This window comes from Mirounga leonina, unplaced genomic scaffold (genome assembly GCF_011800145.1).
Source record: "Mirounga leonina isolate KUSES-001 unplaced genomic scaffold, KU_Mleo_1.0 Mir_174, whole genome shotgun sequence".
NCBI lineage: Eukaryota > Metazoa > Chordata > Mammalia > Carnivora > Phocidae > Mirounga > Mirounga leonina.
This window is the reverse complement of record NW_023270451.1, coordinates 71,932,766-71,960,452: the sequence shown is the minus strand read 5'-3', so window position 1 is coordinate 71,960,452 and position 27,687 is coordinate 71,932,766. Positions and strand designations below refer to the sequence as shown.

Sequence of the window (27,687 nt, the reverse complement as noted above, 5' to 3'; positions counted from 1 at the left end):
CTGGATCCTTTTACTGACTGGAAAAATACAGTCAGATGGTCTTTGCACACAGCCCAGCATGTTCATAATGTTTGGGGTGGGGGGAGGCTGAAAAATCGAGTTCTGTGGGGTCACAGAAGGAGGGAGTCGGAAGGGCCCCGAGAGGCAGAAATGGAGGCTCGGAAGGTGAACCGTTGTGCCCCCATGACACACGAGTGGCAGAGCTGGGACTCCATCTAATTCCCACAGCGCCCTTTCTTTCAGAAAGACAGAGGGCTGAAATGACAGAAGACAACTGAGGATGCTAGGGAGAAAAATCTCGTCTTTTCGGGAAAGTTCCATGCAGGTGGGGAAGCCCAGCGGCTGCTGGTAAACGTTGGAACAGGCACCTGGAGAGTTCTCTGTAAGTCCCAAAGCTTCTTAAAACGCAGAACACCTTAAGGGAGCAGAGGCAAAGGCTTTGTTTAAGTAGCAGAAACCATATTACGTTTCAAGCTGGCAGTGATCAGTAACAGCTGACAGAGTCAGGACGAGGCTTAATGGACACACCGGCCTTTAGTGCCCAGCACGATAGCAGACCCTCCACGTGGAAAGAAACCACGGCTGTGAATTAAAAACTTACTAAAAAATGTTTATGCTACCAAGTAGTGACTCACCATGAGGCTTATTTCAATGCAGGGTTACATTTTTCTAAGGAAAAGTCATACTCGATTGACTGAGCTGGGTAAGCTGGGGTCACAGAGGCAACTGAGACTCAGTGCAGGAACCGGAAGTGTGCATACTTCCGGTCTTGTAAAAGGTTTCGGGGTGGGACCCAAAAGTCTGCATCTCTAGTTTCAGGCTGCTGTCTTGGAAGCACACTTTCTTTGAGTACTAAGAGTTAGAGTGCAGGCTTCAAAGTTACACAAACCTGGCGCTGAATCCTAACTGCCATTTACTGTGGGACTCGGCTTTACTTCTCTGAGCATCGTCAGCTGGGGGTGAGAGTGCTGACCTCAGATGAAGTAATGTCAACACTGGAGGGGGCTTTATTTTTTTTTATTTTTATTTTTTTAAAGATTTTATTTATTTATTTGAGAGAGAGAATGAGATAGAGAGAGCACGAGAGGGAAGAGGGTCAGAGGGAGAAGCAGACCCCCCACCGAGCAGGGAGCCCGATGTGGGACTCGATCCCGGGACTCCAGGATCACGACCTGAGCCGAAGGCAGTCGCTTAACCAACTGAGCCACCCAGGCACCCTGGAGGGGGCTTTAAAAACCTTTACTGGGACAATTTCAGTAATTCCAAAAGTAGAGAGAAGGGTACAGTGATCCCCCATGGGTGAGTCTTTTTTCATCTTTCTCCACACCCCACCCCCCTTGGAGGATTTTGAAACAATCATTCAGGGGATGTGAGGTGCATGACCCAGTGCATGGAACCTGGTGAAAGCTAACAAGCTCTAGTTATCACTCTACAGTCTGTTGAGATGGCTGGTTTATTTGGCGTCAACCCAGGATAAGGCTATGATGAATGAATTGAAAGAGATGAGTGATCAGAAGTAAGTAAATTAGATCTCAAGGGCTAGTTTTACAAATGGAACCTTGTAACACCACAGCAAATGTCACCGTGTCTCAGAGTCCAGACTTTCCAGAATCTTCAAGAGACATGATAGTGATAGGAACCTCTAGTTACCTGGCCAGTATCCATTATCCCATGCCTTCTTAGGCAAAGGACCCTGGGATTGTTGGGGTCAGCCATGTTTAAAAACAAAACAAAAAACCCCACTCAATTCCTAGCCCTTCTTGCAGATATGGTGGTCAATGAGCTATAAACCAAAATCAGTAAGTGGGCTTCCAAGAAAGCCCTTTTAAGCAGTCTCAGCTGGCAGGGACCTCTTGTGCCCCCTGCCTTTCTGGAATGCAGTCACAGCACGTGAAGCTGCAACAGTGCTTCCTCAAACATCAGGTAACCTTGAGTATGAAAATAATGCTGTGAATACTAGAGCCAATGATTAGGAGGGCATGGGTGTCCCAATGCCACCAGAGAACTACACAGCAGTCCCAGACAATATACTTCTGGGCTTCATGTCACAGGAGGGACAACAAAAACCTATTTGTTTCAGCCACTGCTATTCCAAGTTTCGGGCTACCAGCAGCTAAATGCAATTTCTAACTGACACAATGATCGAATTAGCATAAATGATGTCACCCCCAGAAAACTTTCCCTGAATTTAGATATCCCTAAAATCAAGTTACTGGGAAAAGCAAAACAACGTCTCCTCCTTGATTGGAGCCCAGCAGACAGTTCTAGCATCTTCTCTGTGGCCGTCACTCAGTCAAGCTGTAAGTATTTAGTTTTCTTAGTCTGTCCTTATATATCAACTCTCCCAGCCCCTTAATCATCTTTGATAGATATAACACAAAAAATGCCTTTGAGCCGGGTGGTTAAAAAGCAACAGGGGAGGCAAACAGCTTTGAAAAACAGGCTCGGAGGCGTTTTTATGCATGTAGGTGTAACCCTGGGTGGAATGTGACAATCAAGACAAATGTATTTATGTAGACGTCTAATCTGCTTGTATGGGGATCTTTGGGCTTTGGGCAGGTCTGCCGTGCGCTTCCAGCCCTGGATGCCTATCCCATTTCCCTTTGGCTCACTTAGATTTGCTTAACCTCCTCCGACGGGAGAGCAACAGACTGAGAAAAACACAAACTGCCTCATGTTGAATACATAGTACACATCTCATTTGACAGGAATCCATAATCATCCCCTAACAACCTGGAGAGAGCACAGAAACCCTGACATCGGGGATAAATGATTGACAGCTATAACCATTTCACACAAAAAAATCATTCCTTCGAGGATCTGTGTGTGTCAAAGAGCTTGGTGGACAGTTTTTATGTGTTACAATAACCTTAAGGGGATGGCTTTAGCTGCTCGACTACAGATCTTTTCTTAAACCTTCTAATTTCTTAAATAAATTATGGATATCCACACTATGGAAAACTACACAGGCATCAGAAATTATATAGTAGAAAACACAATACCATAGAAAAATGTTGGCTATGGCTTATTTTTAGCCATGATCCCCAGCTGAGTAAAATAAGCTGTTATAAAATGGTATGTACTGTAGGATATTAAAAAAAAATGATTATATATCTATCTAAACCAAAAAAGACTGGATGTCTACATACCCAAATGCTAACTGTGTAACTAGATCATGCTTGGTGCTTGGTGCTTCTCTGTATTTTCCACATTTTCTCCGAAGAGCGTGTTTACTTTTTAATTAAAAACAAAACTTAGGAACCCTACCACAAATGAGAAAATCTTTTGAAGGGAACACATCAAGGATTTTAGCAGGGAAGATTAGAGGATGTGGATGTTACAGTTACTTAAGCCAAACTGGGAGGCAATGGGTGGTTGGCTGGTCTGACAGCTGGTTTGGACTGACGCTCCAGGCTTGCTCAAGATGCCGTCAGCGTCCGCTATAGAGGATCTCGCTACCAGAAAGACGACCATCCAGCATCTGGGCCAATACTGTTTCCTCTTTCTAGATCTGAATTTCTACGTACCCTTCATCTTCTGCTGCTTCTGTGAGCCCATTAATGAAAGAAGACATTACACATATTGGGCTGAAGTGGGCAGCAGAATCATCATTACCTTGAAAAGGTGGAGTAACAGAAATTCAGAAGGAACAGGCACTCGTTCATGGCCCACAGATCACTGGACAGAGCCGGGAACAGGAATCAGAACTCAAAGCTTGTGTTCTAGCTACTGAGGGCCCATGCGAGGAGCCGCCTTCATCAGGGATAGGCCAACATGCTCACGTAGACGCCTATCAAACTACAGAAGTGTCAAACCTGTGAAGCTTAATTTTAGCACACAATTATAATCTTTAAAGAGCTTGATCTAACAAGAATTCATTTAAGAGATTTTTGCCAAGAGTGTAAAACCCGTTTAATTTAATTTTACCACACAATTATAATCTCGAAGGAGGTCTATCCGACAAGAATTCATTTAAGAGAATTTTGCCAAAGATGCTGTCTCCATTTAGTCTTTAAATAGTTCTGTTATGGGTTGAAATCTTAGAAAGGCCAAAAAAAAAAAAAAAAAAAAGATCTGCATCTGCAGCAGACTAAATGCACCTACGAAAGAAACATCACGAATAGTTTCAAAATGACTGATCTGCACATCTGGGCTCTGTTTGGTCACATGACATGTACACTCAGACTCACTGCTTGCTCTCCCCACAAATTTCCCCCAGTCTTCCCCCGTGGCTTCCTATTGCCCAGGAGCCTCGGAAACCTGCCAGAGCACACCCCTCTCTGATCTGGGACACAGCAGGGAAGAGCAAGGACCGGCTCAAAGAGCGAACCAGACTCCCACAGGCTTCTTGCCTCTCGGAAGGGGCAGTGTGGTACCCAGGCCGTCACAGCCACCTAAAGTACGGAACTGCTTGCCTTGTCTGAAATGTTTCCACTAGCACCACTGTCAGATTTCCTCGAGGTCTTATTTACAATCATGATGGCCTACTCAACAATGTTTCTGGCCAGGAGACTTCTTTTACAGCAAAAGAAGTATAAGGCAGGGCTCATGTTCCTGGAATGCCCTTCTCATTGCATACCCCATCCCCCAGAAGGAGCTGGCCCGACAGAGGGGTGCAATGGCCCATGCAGGATTCGGCTACGGGTCCAGATGGAAGACAACACTTACAAGGCTGGAGGGCTGGAGGGCTTGACTCAGTGATACCCCTCCTCCCCCCACCTCATAACAAGAAAATTATACAGGCCTGGGAACTAAGGAATAAAAGCAGGAATGGCCCCTCCTCACCTGACTAAAAACACTTAGAGAGGTTCTATTCTTGCCCCCTCCCCCAACTTTGGGATAGACAGGTTTTCAGGTATTCAGGAAGGAATGTCTCCACCAGAAGCTACAACAATGACTGCATTAAAACTGGTAGTGGAAGGGCGCCTGAGTGGCTCAGTTGGTTGGGCGTCTGCCTTCAGCTCAGGTCATGATCCCAGGGTCCTAGGATCGAGCCCCGCATGGGGCTGCCTGCTCAGTGGGGAGCCTGCTTCTACCCCTGCTTGTGCTCTCTGTCAAATAAATAAATAAAAAATCTTAAAAAAAAAAAACAACCAAAAACCAAACTGGTAGCAGAGACTGTCATCTGGGCTTTTGGGCTTCTCACCACTGAACTACCAAGCTGAGAGGGCCAACTGTGATGCCAAGGGGGCAGTATGTCACTTCTACACTGTAAGGGCGGGCACACTACGTCAGATTCACTGGGACCCATCTTCGTGTTTCCACATCCATAGTGAAATTAAGGAAAAACCCAGGGCAACCTGATAAAGGCAGGAATGCTAAGAACCCAGCTTTTTTAGGAACAAAGTTCAACACATACAGGTGGTGAACTCTGTCAAGCTGAGGTGCCGGCAGAGGGCAAGAGTGGGACGGGCGGGTAGAAGAAGGAAGGAAGAAATATCATCTGCTGCCTGTGAGCAGCCCGGCGTATCTACGCATATAACAACCAATGGTTTCCTTTTGTTTTCCACTTTCCCTACTACTTTTTATTTGTAGTAAAATCTACATAACATAAAACTGACCATTTTCACCATTTTTAAGTATACGGTTCCATGGCATTATGTACGTTCACACTGTACAACCATCATAACTATCCCTTTCCAGAACTTTTCCATCATCCCAAACAGAAACTCTGTGCCCATTAAACAGTAACTTTCCATTCCCTCTTTCCCCCTAGTCCCTGGTAACCATTATTTCAGTTTGTGTTTAGGAATTTGCCTATTCTAGACATCTCATAGACGTGGAATCACACAATACGTGTCCTTCTGTGTCTGGCTTATTAGCATGTTTTCAAGGTTCACCCATGGGGTAATATCAGAGTCTAATTCCCTTTTTAAGGCTGAATAGTATTTTCTTTTTTTTTTTTTTTAAGATTTTATTTATTTATTTGAGAGAGAGAATGAGATAGAGCATGAGAGGGGGGAGGGTCCGAGGGAGAAGCAGACTCCCTGCCGAGCAGGGAGCCCGATGCGGGACTCGATCCAGGGACTCCAGGATCATGACCTGAGCCGAAGGCAGTCGCCTAACCAACTGAGCCACCCAGGCGCCCATAGTATTTTCTTGTTATGTACATACCACATATTGTTTATCCATTAATTGGCCGATAGGCATTTAGGCTGGTTGTCAATAATGCTACTGTGCCTGCTGGTGTACAAGGATCTGCGTCTCTGCTTTCAGTTCTTTCGGGTACGTACAGAGAAGTGGAACTGCTGAGTCATATGGTAACTCTGTGTTTCGCTTTCTAAGGAACTACCAAACTGTCTTCCACAGTGGCTGCATCATTTTACATTCCTACCAGCAATGCCACAGGGGGTCCAATTATTCTACATCCTTGCCAAAATGTGCTATTTTCTGGTTTTAAAAAATTTAATTTTTTAATAATAGTCATCCTAATGGGTTTGAGGTGATATCTACACCACTATTTTATATAAGGAGCTGGTAGAGATCACTTTCCAATTTTTCTTTTCTTTTTTTTTTTTTAGAGAGGGAGAGAGAGGTGGGGAGAGAGGCAGAGGGAGTGGGAGAGAGAGAGAGGGGATCTTAATTAAGCAGGCTCCACACTCAATTTCACAACCCTAAGGTCACGACTTGAGCCGAAATCAAGAATCGGACGCTTAACCAACTGAGCCACTCAGGTGCCCCGAACTTTCCAATTTCATTCAGAGGTCACCAGATATAAGAAGTCACATCTGAGACATGACCATGGAGGACACTGGAAATCCTAGACTTAAGATGAATACAATGAGTGTTGAGCCAGGCTCTCCCTTATTGGGGAGAGAGAGAGGGAATGCCTTTATATGATGGATAGCACCTGATATTAAGCAGAAGTATGAAGTTCCAAAATATGGGCATAAGGGTGAGAATGGATACAGAGTAACAAAAGGGGTAAGACTCTAAAAGTCCTAGGACTGTTTGCCCTAAGATCCATTCCTCATCTTTCCCTTGCTCTGATCTGTACCGGGGGTGGGGAGGCAGGGGCTGACCCCTGCAGGCTGTTTTCCAGGCTCCCAGCTGGGTACTGACACGGGGAGGCCCTAGGTGGGGGGACACTGAAGGGCAAAGGAAAAGGAGAAGGCAGGGCATTTGTCCCCCACCCTCTCTGCCTTTTGAGTGATGTCTCCAGCAACAGATGCATCTCCTTCTTGTCTCTAGCTCCTACCATGCTGTGTTCTAGTAAATTCCTTTCTCCTTCGGCATTCCAGCTAAAGGGAGGTAGTGGCTTCTTGCTGTTGCTAATCTATGGGTTATCTTAACGTTCCTGTTTGATAGATCCTCATTAAAATGTATAACCAATTCCCTACATTAAATTCTCCCGGAGGTAAACAGTTGATATCCTTTCTAATTTCCACGTTAGACCTTAACTTATATGTTAGATCTAATAATGATGTCTGGTCATATTCAATGCTACTGGGGACTGAGTCAATTACCTGGCATGGGAATTAATTAGTCCTGTTGTATAGGCAGAGAAACTGAGACATGTTAAGGTGACCTGTAGACATCACTTAGCCATTATCTGTCAGAGCCTAAACTGATGAAGGTTATAAAAAGGTCAGGTCACCTACCTAGATTCCTAGTAATACCGACTGATTCTATTGAGATGTGACAATGACACATCCATTTATCACTTCTGCTTTTTACAACTGCTCAATCTTCAACCCTTTCAAAACTTAATTTGTCTGTGTCAAAAATAATGGGGGTAGTACCATTCTGATGGGTTCTTTAATCAGGTTTTCAAAAACTGTTTTTCTAAAATGATCTTGGCTAAACCCTCATAAATAAGAATAAAATAGCCCAGTTATCTTGATTACAAGATTATTTCTTTCCTCCTAGAAACTGCTAAAACTCATCACTAAGTCTATCCTTCACTCGTTTTCATGCATGTGCATTTCATCCCACACTCTCATGTGAACAGCTATTTTTCACATTTAATAAGTAATTGCTCCTCTTTAGAAATTTGTCTCCGTCAATAATCACAATCAAGGATTTTTTTCATTTGCTTTCTTTGTCTACTGTCCCTCCACCATGTAAAAACTTACAGTGCTCTGGCCTGGCTAATGACGCTGAGCAGTCCACAATTCTGTGCAGGGACAGACTGAGAATGAGTCTAGGAGGCGTCCCAGGGTGTTCTCTCTGATCACGGTCAATGTATAAAATATCAGCAACTTCTCTGCTTCCTGGTCCTGCTTGGGGCTTAGAACAGTATTAATTTATTGTTCTTTTTTTTCCTGGTTGCAGGGAAATTGTAGTTTCTGGATTTCTACTCACAGATGACAGCCAGAAAAATTAATCATGACCATCATGGGGGTGGAGGTTTGACCACCAGCTCTTTCTCTCATTTCCTTTTTTATTTTTAAAAATTTTATTATGTTATGTTAGTCACCATACAATACATCATTAGTTTTTGATGTGGTGATCCACTATCCATTGTTTTCGTATAACCTCCAGTGCTCCATGCAGTACATGCCCTCCTTAATACCCATCACCGGGCTAACCAATCCCTCCCTCCCCCCTCCCCTCTAAAACCCTGTTTGTTTCTCAGAGTCCATAGTCTCTCATGGTTCATCTCTCCCTCCAATTCCCCCCGCCCTTCATTTTTCCCTTCCTTCTCCTAGTGTCCTCCATGCTATTCCTTATGTTCCACAAATAAGTGAAACCATACGATAACTGACTTTCTCTGCTTGACTTATTTCACTTAGCATAATCTCCTCCAGTCCCATCCATGTTGATGTAAAAGTCGGGTATTCATCCTTTCTGATGGCTGAGTAATATTCCATTGTATATGTGGACTACATCTTCTTTATCCATTCATCTGTTGAAGGGCATCTCGACTCTTTCCACAGTTTGGCTATTGTGGACATTGCTGCTATGAACATTGGGGTGCATATGGCCGTTCTTTTCACTACATCTGTGTCTTTGGGGTAAATACCCAGGAGTGCAATTGCTGGGCCATAAGATAGCTCTATTTTTAAATTTTTGAGGAACCTCCACACTGTTTTCTAAAGTGGCTGTACCAACTTGCATTCCCACCAACAGTGTAAGAGGGTTTCCCTTTCTCCACAACCTCTCCAACATTTGTTGTTTCTTTCCCTGCCCATTTTGGCCATTCTAACTGGTGTAAGGTGGTATCTCAGTGTGGGTTTTGATTTGGATTTCCCTGATGGCTAATGATGATGAACATTTTTTCATGTGTCTGTTAGCCATTTGTATGTCTTCTTCAGAGAAGTGTCTGTTCATCTCTTCTGCCCACTTTTTGACTTGATTATTTGTTTTTTGGGTGTTGAGTTTGAGAAGTTCTTTATAGATCTTGGATACCAGCCCTTTATCTGTAGTGTCATTTGCAAATATCTTCTCCCATTCTGTGGGTTGCCTCTTTGTTTTGTTGACTGTTTCCTTTGCTGTGCAGAAGCTTTTTATCTTGATGAAGTCCCAAAAGTTCATTTTTGCTTTTGTTTCACTAGCTGCTGGAGATGGATCTTGAAAGAAGTTGCTGTGGCTGATGTCGAAGAGGTTACTGCCTATGTTCTCCTCTAGGATTTGGATAGTGTCTCACACTGAGGTCTTTCATCCACTTTGAGTTTATCTTTGTGAGTGGTGTTAGAGAATGGTCGAGGTTCATTCTTCTGCATGTGGCTGTCCAATTTTCCCAGCACCATTTATTAAAGAGACTGTCTTTTTTCCATTGCCTGTTTTTTCCTGCTTTGTCAAAGATTATTTCACCATAGAGTTGAAGGTCCATATCTGGGTTGTCTATTCTGTTCCATTGGTTTATATGTCCGTTTTTGTGCCAGTACCATGCTGTCTTGGTGATCACTGCTTTGTAATATAGCTTGAAATCGGGCAACGTGATGTCCCCAGCTTTGTTTTTCTTTTTCAACATCTCCTTGGCAATTCGGGGTCTTTTCCGATTCCATACAAATTTTAGGACTGTTTGTTCCAGCACTTTGAAAAATGTCATTGGAAGTTTGATTGGGATGGCATTGAAGGTATAGATTGCTCTGGGTAGCATAGACATTTTAACAATGTTTATTCTTCCGACCCATGAGCATGGAATATTTTTCCATCTTTTTGTGTCTTCTTCAATTTCTTTCATGAGTGTTTTGTAGTTCCTAGAGTATAGATCCTTTACCTCTTTGGTTAGGTTTATTCCGAAGTATCTTATAGTTTTTGGTGCTATTGTAAATGGAATCGTTTCTTCAATTTCTCTTTCTACAGTTGCGTTGTTAGTGTATAAGAAAGCAACTGATTTCTGTGCATTGATTTTGTATCCTGCCACATTACTGAATTGCTGGATGAGTTCTAGTAATTTGGGGGTGGAGTCTTTTGGGTTTTCCACATAAAGTATCATGTCGTCTGCAAAAAGAGAGAGTTTGACTTCTTCTTTGCCAATTTGAATACCTTTTATTTCTTTTTGTTGTCTGATTGCTGTTGCTAGGACTTCTAGTACTATGTTGAACAACAGTGGTGAGACTGGGCACCCTTGACGTGTTCCTGATCTTAAGGGAAAGGCTCTCAGCTTTTCCCCATTGAGGATGATATTCGCTGGGGGTTTTTCATAGATGGATTTTATGAACTTGAGGAATGCTCCCTCTATCCCTATACTCTGGAGACTTTTAAGCAGGAAAGGATGTTGTATTTTGTCAAATGCTTTTTCTGCATCAATTCAGAGGGCCATATGGTTCTTCTCCCTCCTCTTATTAATGTGTTCTATCACATTGATTGATTTGCGAATGTTGAACCACCCTTGCATCCCTGGGATAAATCCCACTTGGTTGTGGTGGATGATCCTTTTAATGTATTGTTGGATCCTATTAGCTAGGATTTTGTTGAGGATTTTGGAATCCATATTCATCAGGGATATCGGTCTGAAATTCTCCTTTTTGATGGGGTCTTTGCCTGGTTTGGGGATTAAGGTAATGCTGGCCTCATAGAATGAGTTTGGAAGTTTTCCTTCTGTTTCTAGTTTTTGAAACAGCTTCAGTAGAATAGGTATTATTTCTTCTTTGAATGTTTGGTAGAATTCCCCAGGGAATCCATCAGGCCCTGGACTCTTGTTTTTTGGGAGGTTTTTGATCACTGCTTCAATCTCGTTACTGGTTATTGGCCTATTCAGGTTGTTGATTTCTTCCTGTTTCAGTCTTGGCAGCTTATAGGTTTCCAGGAAGGCCTCCATTTCATTCAGATTGCTCAGTTTATTGGTATATACTTGTTGATAATAATTTCTAATAACTTTCTATTTCCTTGGTGTTAGTCGTGATGTCTCCCCTTTCATTCATAATTTTATTAATTTGGGTCCTTTCTCTTTTCTTTTGGATAAATCTGGCCAGTGGTTTATTGATCTTATTAATTCTTTCAAAGAATCAACCTCTAGTTTCGTTGATCTGATCTACTGTGTTTCTGGTTTCTAATTCATTGATCTCTGCTTTAATTTTTAATTTTTTAATTTTTTTAAAGATTTTATTTATTTATTTGAGACAGAGAGAATGAGAGAGAGAGAGCACATGAGAGGGGGGAGGGTCAGAGGGAGAAGCAGGCTCCCTGCCAAGCAGGGAGCCTGATGCAGGACTCGATCCAGGGACTCCAGGATCATGACCTGAGCCGAAAGCAGTTGCTTAACCAACTGAGCCACCCAGGTGCCCTCTGCTTTAATTTTAATTATTTCTCTTCTAATGCATGGCTTAGGCATCATTTGTTGCTTTTTCTCTAGTTCTTTAAGGTGTAGAGTTAGTTGGTGAATTCAGAATTTTTCTATTTTTTTGAGTGAGGCTTGGATGGCTATGTATTTCCCCCTTAGGACTGCCTTTGCAGTATCCCATAGGTTTGGACTGATGTGTTTTCGTTCTCATTGATTTCCATGAATTGTTTAAGTTCTTCTTTGATTTCCTGGTTGACCCAAACATTCTTGAGCAGAGTGGTCTTTAGCTTCCAAGTGTTTGAATTTCTGCCAAATTTTTTCTTGTGATTGAGTTCCAGTTTTAGAGCATTGTGGTCTGAGAATACGCAGGGAATAATCTCAATCTTTTGGTATCGGTTGAGACCTGATTTGTGACCCAGTATATGGTCTATTCTGGAGAAAGTTCCATGTGCGCTCGAGAAGAATGAGTATTCTGTTGTTTTAGGGTGGAATGTTCTGTAAATATCTATGAGGTCCATCTGGTCCAATGTATCATTCAAAGCTCTTGTTTCCTTGTCGATTTTCTGCTTAGATGATCTGTCCATTGCTGAGAGTGGAGTATTGAGGTCTCCTACAATTAACGTATTGTTATCAAAATGACTCTTTATTTTGGTTAACAGTTGGCTTATGTAGATGGCTGCTCCCATGTTGGGGACATAGATATTTACAATTGTTAGATCTTCTTGTTGGATAGACCCTTTAAGAATGATATAGTGTCCTTCTGTGTCTCTAATTACAGACTTTAGTTTAAAATCTAATTTGTCTGATATAAGAGTTGCTACCCCAGCTTTCTTTTGAGGTCCGCTGGCATGGAAGATGGATCTCCATCCCTTCACTTTCAGTCTGGATGTATCTTTAGGTTCAAAATGAGTCTCTTGTAGGCAGCATATGGATGGGTCCTGTCTTTTTATCCAATCTGCAACCCTGCGCCATTTTATGGGAGCATTTAGGCCATTCACATTGAGAGTGATTATTGAAAGATATGAATTAATTGTCATCATGTTGCCTGTGAAGACGTTGTTTTTATAGATTGTCCCTGTAAATTTCTGTTGTAGATCACTCTTGGGGTCTTTCTCCTTTTATAGAACCCCCCTTAATATTTCTTGCAGGGCCGGCTTAGTGGTCACATATTCTTTCAGTTTCTGCTGGTCGTGGAAGCTCTGCATCTCTCCATCCATTCTAAATGAAAGTCTTGCCGGATAAAGTATTCTTGGCTGCATGTTCTTCTCATTTAGTACCCTGAATATGTCTTGCCAGGCCTTTCTGGCTTGCCAGGTCTCTGGGGATAGGTCTGACGTTTTTCTGATGTTCCTCCCTCTGGACGTAAGGAATCTCTTCCCCCTAACTGCCCTTAAGATGGTTTCCTTGGTTCTGAGATTTGCAAGTTTTACTATTACATGCTGGGGTGTTGGCCTGCTTTCCTTGATCTTGGGAGGGATCCTCTCTGCCTCTAGGACTCGAATGTTTGTTTCATTCCCCAGATTAGGGAAGTGCTCAACTACGATTTGCTCAAATACATCTTCTAGTCGTCTCTCTCTCTCCACTCCCTCCGGGATTCCAATTATTCTGACATTGGAATGCTTCATGGTGTCACTTATTTCTCTGATTCTATTTTCATGGATTCTGAGTTGTTTTTCCCTGGCCTCCTCTTTTCCCTTTTTATCTATTATATTGTCTTCCAGGTCGCTTATTCGTTCTTCTGCCTCACTTACCCTAACTGTTAGATTATCGAGATTGGATTGGATCTCATTGATAGCATTTTTAAGTTCTGCCAATTCACCTTTCATTTCTGTCCTTAGAGACTCTATGTTGCCATTAATTGATTTCTCCATTCTAGCCATTGTCTTCACAATTGCTGGCCTGAATTCCATGTCCGACATCTTGGTTATATCTGCATCCATTTGTAAATCTGCAGCATAAGTCATAATCTCTGAGTCTTTTCTATTTTGGGGGCTCCTCCACCTAGCCATTCTGTTGATGGGTGTTTGAGGGAATGTATAGAGTCCAAATTATTGACCAGAACCCAAGTGAGATGCACCTGTTTTCTTGGGACCTTAGGGTTGCTGGCCTCTTGTCTTCCTAGCCTGTCTTCTGGGGGAGGGGCCTGCCACGCTCTTACTCAGGCAACCCTGTTTGGGAGGAATTGCTCTGTGCCCCTGTGGTGGGGGATGGGCTCAGCGGGAATCAGTCTTTGGGGCTTTTGTTCTCTGGCAGCTTTCCCTGGTGGCTTTCCGCGTCTCTTCCGCGAGTCAGAGCAGAAGAGATCATTTCCAACCCTCTGCCAGAGAGACTGCAGTCTGTTCTTCAGTGAGCTCTCCAGGCCACACCATCTCTGCTTCTGTCCCTGCTGCTATAAACTGCAGCATCCTGGGTTGTATGCCCCTCTGCAGCGCCCCCAGTCCTGCCTCCGGGTCCGGGCACGTCTCTGCCCTTTGTGCTTCTAAAACCACCAGCTGCTCCCTGTTCGCACTCACGACCCCACTGCTCCGGGTTTCCGTCCTGGGGGCTATAGTTCGCAGGCGCGACCCTGCCACTCCGGGTTTCTGTCCTGGGGGCTGCAGTTCACCGGCGCAACCCCACCGATCTGGGTTTCCACCCCGGGGGCTGCAGTTTGCCTGCGCAACCCTGCCGCTCTGGGTTTCCGCCCCAGGGGCTGCCCTAAAGTCCTTTCCCCCCTGCTACCGGTCTGCGAGTCTGTGCCCCGTCCGCAGCGCGCGAGGCTGTTGCTCACTGGAGGTGTAGGATCCCCATGACCAGGCACCCTCTCGCTGCCGTTTATCCTCTGATATCTGCCTGTGGAATCACGGCTCCCCGATTCGTACCTCAAAACCAACCTCCTGCTATATTCTGTTTGTAGAAATCCAGATCTTCTTACATCTCAGGCTGGTTTCGTGGGTGCTCAGAGTGGTCTGGTAGATATCCAGCTCAATCCTGGGTACCAGTTGAAATAGGGTCCCCTACTCCTCTGCCATCTTTCCTTCCATCTCTTGTTTCTTTAAATCAGCTCGCTCACCACAACAGGCACAAAACACTGGACTCATGGATTTATGATATTCTGGCCCTGAGAGGGATCTTGGTAGTTAGTTTAAACTAGTGGTTCTCACTCTGGCTATACATTAAAAGCTGAACTAGGAAGGTGTAAACAAAATTCTCCATGCCAAACTCCATCTATAAAAATTGATTTAATTGGTCATGGGTGGGGCTTAGGCATGGGCACTTTTAAAAATAATGGCTTTATTGAGACATATTTCCTATGTCATAAAATTTGCCCATTTAATATGTGCAGTTCAATAGTTTTCAGTATAATCACAGTTATGTGACCACACCACAATTTAGAACAGTTTCATTACCTCAAAAAGAAACCCTGTACCCATTAGACTTCATACTCATTCCTGACCCCTACCCTCCAGCCCTAAGTAAATGCTAATCTACTTTAGCCTGTATAGGTTTCCCTATTTCAGACATTCATCTATGATTTATACTCCTGTAAACGGAATCACACAATATATCATCTTTTGTGACTGGTTTCTTTTACTTAATATGCTTTCAAGGTTCATCCATGTTCAAGCCTATAGTAGTACTTCATGTCTTTTATTACCAAATAATATTCCATTGTATGGATATACCACATTTTGTTTACCCATTCATCAGCTGAGGGACATTAGGGTTGGTTTCCATTTCTAGGATATTATGAATTTTGCTGCTATGAACTTTTATGTATAAATCTTTGCATGGGTATGTGTTTTCATTTCTCCTGGGTATATATACCTAGGAGTGCAACTGGTGGGTCAAAGGGTAACTATCTTTAACCTTTCAAGGAAATGCCATATTGTTTTCCAAAATGGCTGTACCATTTTCCATTTTCCAGTAGCATATGTGGATTCTAATTTCTCTACATCCTTGCCAACTCTTGCTATTATCTTTTTAAAAATTCCAGTGACCTTAGTGGATGTGAAGAGGTATGTGTGTACATATATATATATATTTTTTTTTTTTTTTGAGAGAGAGAGCATGTGTGCACAAGCAGTGGGGGGAGGGGCAGAGGGAGAAGGAGAGAGAGAATCTTAAGCAGACTCCATGTGGAGCCCGACGTGGAGCTCAATCTCACAACCCATGAGATCAGTCCTGCTGCCTCAAGACATAGAAAAATTGCTTCTTATCAAGGAATTAGACTTTCTTGAGCACTCCACTCTCAAGTAGTGCTAACGGAGGGAGGACATACACACATCTGCCAAACCTCAGAGTAGAGTCCCTTCATAATAACAGGCACCTTTCTACTTTTTAAAACCAAGCCTAATCAGAGGAGTCCTTAAAAGTGGAGAATCTTCTCTGGCTCCGGTCAGGGAGAGAAGTGTGATGATGGAAGGAGGTCAGAGAGTCCTTTGAAGATGGAGGAAGGAGACCAAGAAATGAGGGCAGCCTCTAAAAGCTGGAAATGGCGAGGAAATGGATTCTTCCTTAGAACCTCCAGAAAGGAGCACAGCCCTGTCGACACCTTGGTTGTAGCTCATTGAGAACCGGGTTAGACTTCTAACCTATAGAACTGTAAGAATATGAGTTTGTGTTATTTTAAGTCACTCTGATAATCTGTTATGGCAGCAACAAAAAAATGAATATATCTGGTAATAATGTGCGTGTGTAGGAGAATACCCTTGTTGTTGGGAGATGTATGCTCATGTGTTTAAGAGTGAAAGGTCACCATGTTGGGTAGCCTACTTTTGACGGTTTGGCAAGAGACAAGTATGTGCATTTACTTGGTGAGAACAGAGTGAGTATGGCAAGATGTTAATAGTAAATCTAAGTCAAGGTATACATGCATTCACTGGACAGTCATTTCAATTTTTCTGTGAATTTATCATTGAAAAAAGTTTAAGTTAAAAAAAAAAAGAAGCGAGAAATAGATGGATAATTGTTGTGCTTTTCAAAATCACTTCCTAGGACAGTAGTCCCCCAGGAATCACTTTAAGTTTCTTCCCAGTGCATTTTCTGAGAATGAAGGCTTAGTACAAGGTATAACATAACATGCACGGTGAGACTTTAATGTGCCAAATTAAAAACTTGAACAATATTACGAAAGCAATCAGAACTCTCACAGACGGTCTTTGCCATTCTTATTTCAGATCTGGAGAGATAAAATTTAGAATGACAGCCAGCTATGTTTTGACATGTTTAATCCACACAGGCATAAATGCATAATTTCTCCTGTCAGTCCATCTTTCTGTCCTTGTATAAGAATTCTGGAGTAGTTTATGTGTTGTGTTCTTACGGGTGAGCACAGAGAAATTATTATGCTCAAATAACCTTCTTCTCAAAGAAAAGGGCTTGTAGCCACCAAGGTGATGGCGGGCAAAGGCACCATTCTGCTAAAGGCAATTCCACCTCTACGTGGGTTCCCTGTCTAGAAGAGAGACATAAAACGATCACTCTTTTCATCATGAAGCCTATAGAGGCTGGGCTGGTAGCAAAACACCAGGGTTCAAATAGTGAGTCTCCAATTAGAGGCCAAGATTCTAATCACAGGTCAATGTAAGTGACTGGGTGATAAGTCCAAATATACAATGGGAGATTCCTTATGTAAAAACACAACACAACAGACCTCTGTTCCTATTTGACTCAGAACTGTGTAAGTCACATGACAAACAATTCTTTAAATTTTTTCTATAACTATAGTTTTGTCATTTTTCTTCTCCAGTAGCATGACGTTTCTTCCTTTGCCTGTATTACTAACGATATATTCTACACATTAAACAGCTAGCTTCTTTATTTCTGGCTCATTTCCAATCACTAGTGTAAAATTACAACTCTGACTGTAGGCAAACAGATAAGTATTTTCACCCTGCTATGGACTGAAATGTACTCCCCACTCCTGAAATTCATGTGGTGAGGTCCTAAACCCCAAATGATGGTATTTAGAGGTGGGATCTTTGGGAGGTAATTACATTATGAAAGTGGAGCCGTCATGATGGGCTAATACCCTTATATGAAGAGACATGAGAGAGATCTCTCTTTCTCTCTCTGACGTGTAAGGAAATAGCAAAAAATGGGCCTCTACAAGCCAGGAGGAGAGCTCTTAGTAGGAACCAAATTGGCCGACACCTTGATCTTGGACTTCCCAGCTTCTAGGACTGTGAGAAAGAAATTTCTGTTGTTTAAGCCACCCAATCTATGGTGTTTTGTTGTGGCAGCCTGAGCTGACTAATACATACCCACACTCTAAGACTCCTTCTATGCTATCTTTTCACTTCTTTTAATTCCATTACTGCATATCAAGTAGTCATACATTCATGCAACAAGCATTCACTGAGCAACGACTGTGTGACTCACGCTAGGTCTGGCATTCAATACCCAAATTCTAGAGCAATGATACTAGGTAAGTACTCTGGTCATTAACCCTATGCTTTTTTTTTTTTTTTAAGATTTTTTTTATTTATTTGTGAGAGAGAGAATGAGAGACAGAGAGCATGAGAGGTGGGAGGGTCAGAGGGAGAAGCAGACTCCCTGCTGAGCAGGGAGCCCGATGCGGGACTCGATCCCGGGACTCCAGGATCACGACCTGAGCCGAAGGCAGTCACCTAACCAACTGGGCCACCCAGGCGCCCAACCCTATGCTTTTAATATCAAGTGTTGAATCCCAATTTATTAGGAACTTGATTTCAAAGTTCCTTTCAGGCAACCTGTGCTTTTGTGACAACATTTTTCTGGAAAACAATAGTCATTGAAGAATTGACCAAATTTTCTTGTAAGATCAGCTTAATAATGAAAGGTTGTGATTTGGAGACATCAAATGAATGACGAATGTTTGCAAAAAATACGCCATAAATGTAAATATACTAAAACCAGAACCCTGAATAGTAGCTAAGACATAGTAAAAGTATACTAAAAATTCTACAAAATGTACAGAATGTTCTAGGTGTATGATTATAAGAGGGCTCCATCTACTCTAAAATGTAAGTACACAACATAAAAATACAGCTCTGCTGGACATTAAACATGACCTAATGTATATACACACACACACACATCCCAGCGTGTAAGTTCTAGAATTAAAGATTGTCATTTACAGAGGAGGGACAGAGGTGCAAAGAACTGGGGGAGCTGGTTAAAGACACAGAAAACTAGCAGCAAGGTGAGGCAGAGGCCCAAAGCTCAGTTCAGGGTTTTCTCCACATTTTGTACCCCCTTTTTGGAAATAGTAGATGAGTAAACTGATGTATCAGTGGGTAAGGAGAGAGAAGAATTCTACGGAAATTGATACTAGGTTGGGGCGCCTGGGTGGCTCAGTCAGTTAAGCCTCTGACTCTCGGTTTTGGCTCACTTAGGTCATGATCTCAGGCTTGTGAGATCGAGACTTATGTTGGGCTCTGCGCTCAGCAGGGAGTCTGCTTGAGATTCTCTCTTTCTCTTTCCCTCTCCCTCTGCCCCTCCCCTGCTCTTGCATGCGCCCGTGCTCACTCAATCACTTCCAAATAAATAAATCTTAAAAAAAAACAAAAGAAAGAAACTGATACTAGGTTACAACAAGCAAAGAGCTAATTGTGAACAGCACATTATTTTCAGGCTGATGGCACCCGCTTAGAGTTCTGATATAGAATCCACTTGGAAAAAAATTGCATTGAAGTGCTCTGATAGCAGGGAACATGCTTTCTTTAGCCAAGCTACTCAAATAAGCCTGGCTACTAAGTTTTCTTTGTAGCATGTTGTCAAGCAACACTGGATATAAACAATAAGGTACAAGTTTTTTCTATAGGTGCTAGGACTTCTGAGGTATAGTTTTTCTGCCGTGAGCCACTGTAAGTTATGCATTTATACAAATAGCAATAGATTTCTATAAAGAACATTTATTAAGCTTCAAAACAGATTATCAAATGTAGGATTAAAATAACCAATAATTAGAAGTTGAACACATACTTTGGTTTTTCAGCTACCAAGAATGACTGCAGATTTAAAAGTCAAAATTCATATATCACTGAGCCTCCTCACCTGAGTATTCCAGCTCATTGATCATTCTGGTTATTTCTCAAAATATCATATAATTTCCTTTTGAATAATCTAAATCTACTCAGAGCAGAGACACTAAACAACTGATCTCAAGCAAAGGCAATGGAATTATTCCCAAAGTAAGCAATTAAGTTGCCTGTCTTCAAGTAGCTTTCTTGGAACAGAGAAGGGGAAGGAACTGAGGAATGGGTGGGGTGTAGGGGTTACAGGAGGAAGACAAAGAAAGAGATGGGAACCTCTGGGACTAAGTGAGATAATACACAGAAGAGTAAATGCTTTGCATAAAATTGGCAGAAAAGTGAAGATGACTTAAGATTAAGATTTTTTTGCAGGGATAAAAAAAATGTTAGAATGATGATGTATTTATAGAGAATTAATGAACTGGCAGTGAACAGTAACAGGGTTTGAGGATATGTGGAATTTTTTTGGGGGGGGAAACAAAAAATTAAAACCTAAGTAATAATTACTCATGGTTAAATAACTTAAAATGCTGAGCAGTGATCCCCTGTCCGACCCCTACCCACCCTTAGTCTTGTGCCCCTGAAAAAAGCACCTACAGCTTCCAAAAACAGACTATTTTGGTTCCTAATTCTTCCAGTGGTTACATCCATTGTTGATGTATTAATTTTAGATATTTTGATTCTGACCACCCTTCTTCCCTCCCCCCAGTTATACCCAATTCCCCTTCCTAATGTTTTATTATTTTTTTTTTAGTTTATCTACTGGTCTCTTAGATTTGTATACATGTCCTTACCTCTAGCAGGACTCCCCACACTATAAACTGCTTATTTAACTACCCTCCTGGACTCTGAGCTCCTAAGGCAGGAGGGAAGCAAGGAGGGGTGCAGAGCGGTAGACAGTTTTGGGGAGGAAATGCCGAAGAAGCTGATACCTGAGCTTTATCTTGCAAGCAGAACACGATGGGGGGACAGGAGGCAGGGGTGGGATGAGCAGAGGGCATTCCAGGAAGAGGAAGAGGTGTGGCAAACACATAGAGGTGGAAAGAGCATGGCAGATGGGGAAGCGGAAAAAGTTCAATGGGGAAAAAAAGACGTGGGTGAGAAGGTGAGTGGTTCTTCATCATCTGGAAGGACATCAGCCTGTAGCAGAGAGAGGCCATCAGCAGAGACAGAGCTGGGGAAAGACAACAACAGGCACACGCCTTCTTGGCAGTGCTCTGGCCTGTCTCATTGCTGGCTATTGTCTTAAGAACACTTCTTCTTGCTCCTACCCAGGCTAGGTAACGGTATCCCTCCCACCATAATGGCAGAGAACATCATTCTCAGCCTCTTTCTAAAGGGCTAAGTGGGACTAAATTAGGCAGATCATGATCTTTTCTTTGATTAAGATTCCAAATGAGAGAGAGAGGAATGGTGTTAAATGAAGTAAAATCTAAGTTTAAAAAGTTAAATAATTCCATGACCTGAAATTACACAAAAAACACAATATAGGGGCGCCTGAGTGGCTCAGTTGGTTAAACGACTGCCTTCAGCTCAGGTCATGATCTCAGGGTCCTGGGATCAAGCCCCACATTGGGCTCCCTGCTCGGCGGGAAGCCTGCTTCTCCCTCTGACCCTCCCCCTGCTTGTGTTCCCTCTCTCGCTGTCTCTCTCTCTCTGTCAAATAAATAAATAAAATCTCAAAAAAAAAAAAAACCCACAATGTAGAAAATACTCTATCAGTGACTTTTTAATAATATTAGTGAATAATTATAACCCTCAAATAACTGTCTAAATAGATTAGCATTTATGCAATATATAGGAGAGATTTTAAGGTTTTTTTTCATTTACTGCCAATCTTATGCTAACAAGAGTGATATCATTTTAATACAATAACAAAGTGCCTAATGCAATCGTCTTGAACATTAATTGATATGTTTTGTAGCTAAGTCTCCAGTTAATTACCTGTCTTTTTGTTTAATTTTGAGATTTAAGTCTGCTTCTATCTAATCTTGTTTGGCAGTGCCTACATCCATCTATGACCTTCATCTTGTTTAATCGAGGGGAAAAAAAAAAACATTTTAGCAAAGCATTTTCTACCCTTGCACTTACTTAATATATTCATATTTTCTGATTCATCTTTCCTTTTATAATTATATTTTTAAAGTCATATTAAGCCTGCAGAGATAGTGGAATATATGTCTCCATTCTAATGAACATTTTGTTCAAGTTAGCTAGCCTATTTTTTCCTGCACTGGATCTTTTACTTGTTCCTTCAAATTCATCTAAAGATTCTTCAATAGCTATAATTATTGGGAAACTTTTTTTTTTTTTAAGATTTTATTTATTTGAGAGAGCGTGTGAGAGCAAGAGCAGAGGGAGGGGCAGAGGGAGAAGCAGACTCCCCGCTGTGCAGGAAGCCTGCTAAGGAGGTGGATATGGAGCCAAAGGCAGAGGGAGCCAAAGGCAGACACTTAATCACCTGAGCCACCCAGGCACCCCCCCCCCCCTTTTTAAAGTAGGCTCCATGCCCAGTGTGGATCCCAGTGCGGGACTTGAACTCACGACCCTGAGATCAAGACCTGAGCTGAGATCAAGAGTTGGACGTTTAACCGACTGAGCCACCCAGGCACCCCATTACTGGGAACCTTTTAACAACTTTCTTCATATTGTTTTGAGAACTTTTTAAATTTCCAAATGGAATTTTTATGAAAATTATTTATGCTCTACTTTATTCATACCATGTTTCATGTAAACATATTTCTAAGCCCACTAGATTTCTGCCTCTGTAATCTGAGGTGGTTGAAGAAACCAAACAGGTGTAAAGACCTACCAAAGGCAAAACCAAAATAAAACAGACTAATTAATGGCCTTGCCAAGGACTAGAACCTGGGCCTGTGAGCTTCCAAAAGGAACATGTTCCTACATGTGCAACTTTCAGAGAGGCCACTGAAGGCATTTTCTTCCAATTAAGACACTGGTTCACCATTCTTTACATTTTATTCTTTTCATATGAAGAGTGGGTGATTCTTCCTATTTTTAAATTCAGTTTTATTCATCCAACATTTACTGAGGATCTATGATGTACTATTAGGGTTTCACAGAAGGAAGGTGAATGTGCAAACTTTTCTGCTTTCATTCTCCTTTTTTTCATTAACCATTTAATACAGAACTCATACCAAATAAAAGCTCAGGAATGGCCTTGCTCTTTGAAATAATATTTTGCTGTTCTTTAATCACACTGAGTTCCTAATTTCATAAGACAACAAAAAGCAGCCTTAATAAACACAGCACTCACTTGATTCTCCAGATAAAATGAAAAGTTATCTTCTAAAAAACTCAGTAACTAAAAATAGCTAAAATATCCTTACTCTCTCTTCCCTATTCAGGTCTGCATTACACTCTCTCTGAAACCTACATAATTTCTTTTATATCCTCTTTATATTTTCACCCCCTTTGTCTCATCTTTCTTTTTTCAACAATGATTCTTTTTCTTTTCTTTGATTAGGCAAACATAAAACTCAGAGAATTCATAACAATAACACAATGAATACTAATAATTGCAAACTAAATCTAGAATAAAAGCACCTATGTAAAAAATGTCTGACATTGGCATAAAATGATTAGAAAACCAGTCAAGATTATAATGATCGATGAAAATGAAGGAATAACTCAAAAGTCCCAAACTATAAATTCCTGATCTATTTTTAGGCTGGTGGATCATGGTGGGGTAGTTCTTAGAGCTAGACCATCTGGGCTCAAATTTTAGCTCTGTCACTTAGTAGCTCTGTGAATCTGAGGAAGTTACTTAATTTCTCTACCCCTGTGTTTTCTCATCTTCTGAATGAGAATAACACACCTGAAAACTCGTAATGTTGCTATACAGTGCCAGGCACTGTCAACTCTTGATTGTTGTAATCGTTGAAACAGATTGTACGATTTTTTATCATTCATCTTTCTGCCTGCTATACTTCAAGACTAATTTGTAGGCTTTATATATTCCTTGACTTCTATCACCTGAAAACTCTGGTCCTGGTCTCACCAATCATATCTATCTACTTAAGGTTTTTCAAACCTGGCTCTAGAGAAATGATTCTTATTTTTGAAATCCCAGGTCACTGAGTGAATTGGGGTTACAGATTTTTGGGGGCAGTCTAATACAGATGGCCTCCCCAACTCCTGGACAATCCCTCCCCACTCCGTCATTTGTCCTAACACCTTACCTTTTCTGTTAATTACATCTCCAGAAAGCGGGACTGCTTTTATCAGTGGACATTCATTGATCTCAAAAGGATAAATATATACATATATATGACAGGTGCAGAGACAATGGGCTAGAAAGCCTGCTTTCAGCTTCTTGGGAAACAAAAGGATATTTGCTATTTTTCCTTTTTCTATTAAAGCCCTGGCTTGACCTATTTTTCCCCCTCTATTCAAAGTTAAGCCTGGAAATAACATACTTTATTTTTTAGTTAAAAAACAAGAATAGGAAAGGGCCTCATTTAGTAATGAAGGGAACATAACCTTTATTCAATGCAAAGGGCACTGGATTCTATACTCATCCGTGTGCCAAACAGCCCTCTGCGCTTTAAAAACTAATTATAGGAGGGAAGTGTGACTTTTCAGTCTTTTTGGCTCCTGCCATGCTCTATGGTACTCTAACGTGCTAAATCAAGGCTCTGTCAACTATACCACATTGGAATATCAATAAAGTAAGTAAGAAAGTAAAGTAAGTGAGTAAAAAAATAAAGATAAGCTCCTACTTATCTTCACTTTCAACAGCTAATCAGGATAGAGAATGTGAAAGATTAAGAGCAAAGAATCACAAACAAAACAAAACAGACTGAAAAAATTATTTTTCTATTGTTAAAGTAAATATAATTTGTTTTCAAACTATGTCTACATGCAGAAGCATGGACGAATCTCTTGGCCATAATGTTCAACAAAATAAATCCGATACTATGATTAAACTTATATAAAATTTGGGGACATTCAAATCTGATCTTGGTGATCAAAGTCAGAATAGTGGTTACCTTGAGGGTAGGCTGTCCGGGTGCTAGGAGAGTTCTATATTTTGATCTGGGAGGTGATTTCATGGGTATAATCATATATAACATTTCACTGAGTTATATACCTAAGGTTACACTTGACTTCATGTATGTTGTAATTCACCAAAAATTTTTTAAAATGTATGTATAAGTTGTTTTGCCTTCAAATTTAAGGTGGAAGGTGATACAACTCAGTAAGCAAAGCAAGAATAAGAAAGCTAGGGACCTAATCTAGCTTTTCTGTATCAGAAGCATGAGGTGGTACACAGACATGCAGCTCTTTGGACCTGCATTCTCTTTTCTGGGAGAGGGCTAGAAGCTACTTTAAGCTACTGGAGATACTAATAAAACCAACTGAAAATCTCTTTGCAAGCATGGAAGACAACTAAGGAGTTATATAATAATAAGCTGAGGAAACAGGAAGATTTACATTCATTTAAAGTAACCTGAAAAGTTGGGAAAAAATAATTTATCCTCTAGAAATTGCTTCTAATAAAACTATTCAGGTTATAGATATGATTAAGTGGATACACTTAAAGAGAAAAGCAGAACAGAATATCCAAGAAGTGTAGGAACAATTTAAAAAGGTGTAATATGGGCGCCTGGGTGGCTCAGTTGGTTAAGCAACTGCCTTCAGCTCAGGTCGTGATCCTGGGGTCCCAGGATCGAGTCCCACATCAGGCTCCCCGCTCAGTGGGGAGTCTGCTTCTCCCTCTGACCCTCTCCCCTCTCATGCTCTCTCTCACTCTCTCTCTCTCAAATAAATTAAATCTTAAAAAAAAAAAAAAGGTGTAATATATGGACAATGGGAATACCAGAAGGAGAAGAAAGAGAAGAAGGAACAGGAGAAATATTTGAAGAAATAATGACTGTGAATTTCCCAAAACCAATGACAGACATCAAATCACAGATCTAGGAAGCTCAGAGAATACCAAACATGAAGCGTGTGCGCGCACATACACACACACCTACACCTGGGCATATAATATTCAAACGGCACAAAATAAAAAAGAATAAAATCTTGAAAGAAGTCTGAGGCAAAAAATTACCTTACCTACTGAAGAACAAAGATAAAAGTTATATTAGACTTCTCTTCAAAAACCATGGAAGCAAGAATAATGGAGTGAAATATTTAAAGTGTTGAAAGAAAACAACCACAACCTAGAATTTGGTACCCTAAAAATTATTTTTCAAAAGGAGAAATAAAGACTTCTTCTGCAAACAAAAATTGAGGGAATTTGGGAGCTCCCCACTACTTGCTAGCTGGGATGCTGCCCAATTACGAATCACTTAATAAAGCCAAATAAAAAAATGGAGGGAATTTGTCCCTAGAGGACCTGCCTTACAGAAAATGTTAAAAGAAGTTCTTTAGGGCAAAGGAAAATTATTTAGTTCAGAAATTTGCATCTACGGTAGGTAAGGAAGAGCATTAGAGGAGGAATAATAAAATCTTTTATTTCTCTTACTCCTAATTGATCAGATAACAATTTGTTCAAAAGCATAATGGCAACATTATACACAGTGATTATAGCTTATGGATAAATGAAATACATGAATGACAGCAATGTTATAAGAGATGGAAGGGGGGAATTAGGAATACTTTGTTATAAGGTACTTGCATGACCCGTTTTAGTGGTCTGGTGTTAAGCAGACTTGAATTAGTTATAAATGTATATTGAAAATTCTAGGGAAACCACTAAAAAAGGTAAAAGAAAAGTATAATTTATATGCTAAGAGAGAGGAGAAAATGGAATCATATAAAATATTCAGAATTAAAATCAGAAAGCAGAAAAGCATGACCCATAAAAGAAAAAATACAGTAAGCTGGACTTCATTAAAATGTAAAACATCTGTTCCACAAAAGCAGCTGTGAAAAGAATGAAAACATAAGGCACAGACTGGGAGAAAATCTTTGCAAAACACATATCAGATAAAGGACAGTATCCAAAACATACAAAGAGCTCTTAAAACTCAACAATAAGAAAACACAATCCAATTAAAAAATAAGCAGTATCTCAACAAAAATATATATACAAATATCAAATAAGCATATGAAAAGATGATGTTCAACATCATATGCCATTAGGGAAATACAAATGAAAACAATGAGATATCACTACACACCTGTCAGAATGTACGAACTCCAAAACATTAGCACCAAATATTAGCATTAGCACCAAACATTAGCACCTCTAGAGAGGATGTGGAACAAAAGGAACTCTCATTCATTGCTGGCGCGAATGCAAAATAGAACCACTTTGGAAAACAGTGACAATTTCTTACAAAATGACACATACTCTTACTACACGATCGAGCAATCGCATTCTGTAGTATTTACCCAAATGAATGAAAGACTTACATCCACATATAAACCTGTACATAAGTGTTTATAGCACCTTTATTTATAATTGCCAGAACCTGGAAGCAATCAAAATGTCCTTCAAGTGGTGAATGGATAAACAAACTATAGTACACCCATACAATGGAATATTACTCAGGGATTAAAAAAAAAAGAGTTATCAGGTCACAAAAGACATGGAGGAATCTTAAGCGTATATTTTTAAGCACAAAAAGCCAATCTGAAAAGGCTACACATGATTCCAACTCTATTATATTCTGGAAAAAGCAAAACTATGGAGATGGTAAAAAAAAAAAATCAGCAGTTGGCAGGGCTTTGGGGAAAGGAAGGCAGGGATGAATATGGGGAACACAGAAGAGTTTTAGGGCAGTGCAACTATAATTCTGAATGATACTGAGATGATACATCCATTTTATATTTGTCAAGACCCAAAGAATTTACAATATGAAGAGTAAACCCTAATGTATATTATAGACTTCAGTTGATAATAATGTATCAATATTAGCTTATCGAGTATAACACATGTACCACACTTAATGCAAGATGTTAAAAACAGAGGAAACTGAAGGTGGTAGGTAAGGGTATATAATGGGAACTATACTTTTTGCTCAATACTTTCTGTAAACTAAAACA

General features: G+C 40.9%; 1 protein-coding gene across 1 annotated transcript in view; it reads right to left on the bottom strand.

Moving 5' to 3' along the window:
• EXOC4 (exocyst complex component 4) overlaps positions 1-27,687 on the bottom strand; it is a 735,341-nt gene that overhangs the window by 115,531 nt on the left and 592,123 nt on the right. The window lies entirely within an intron of this gene.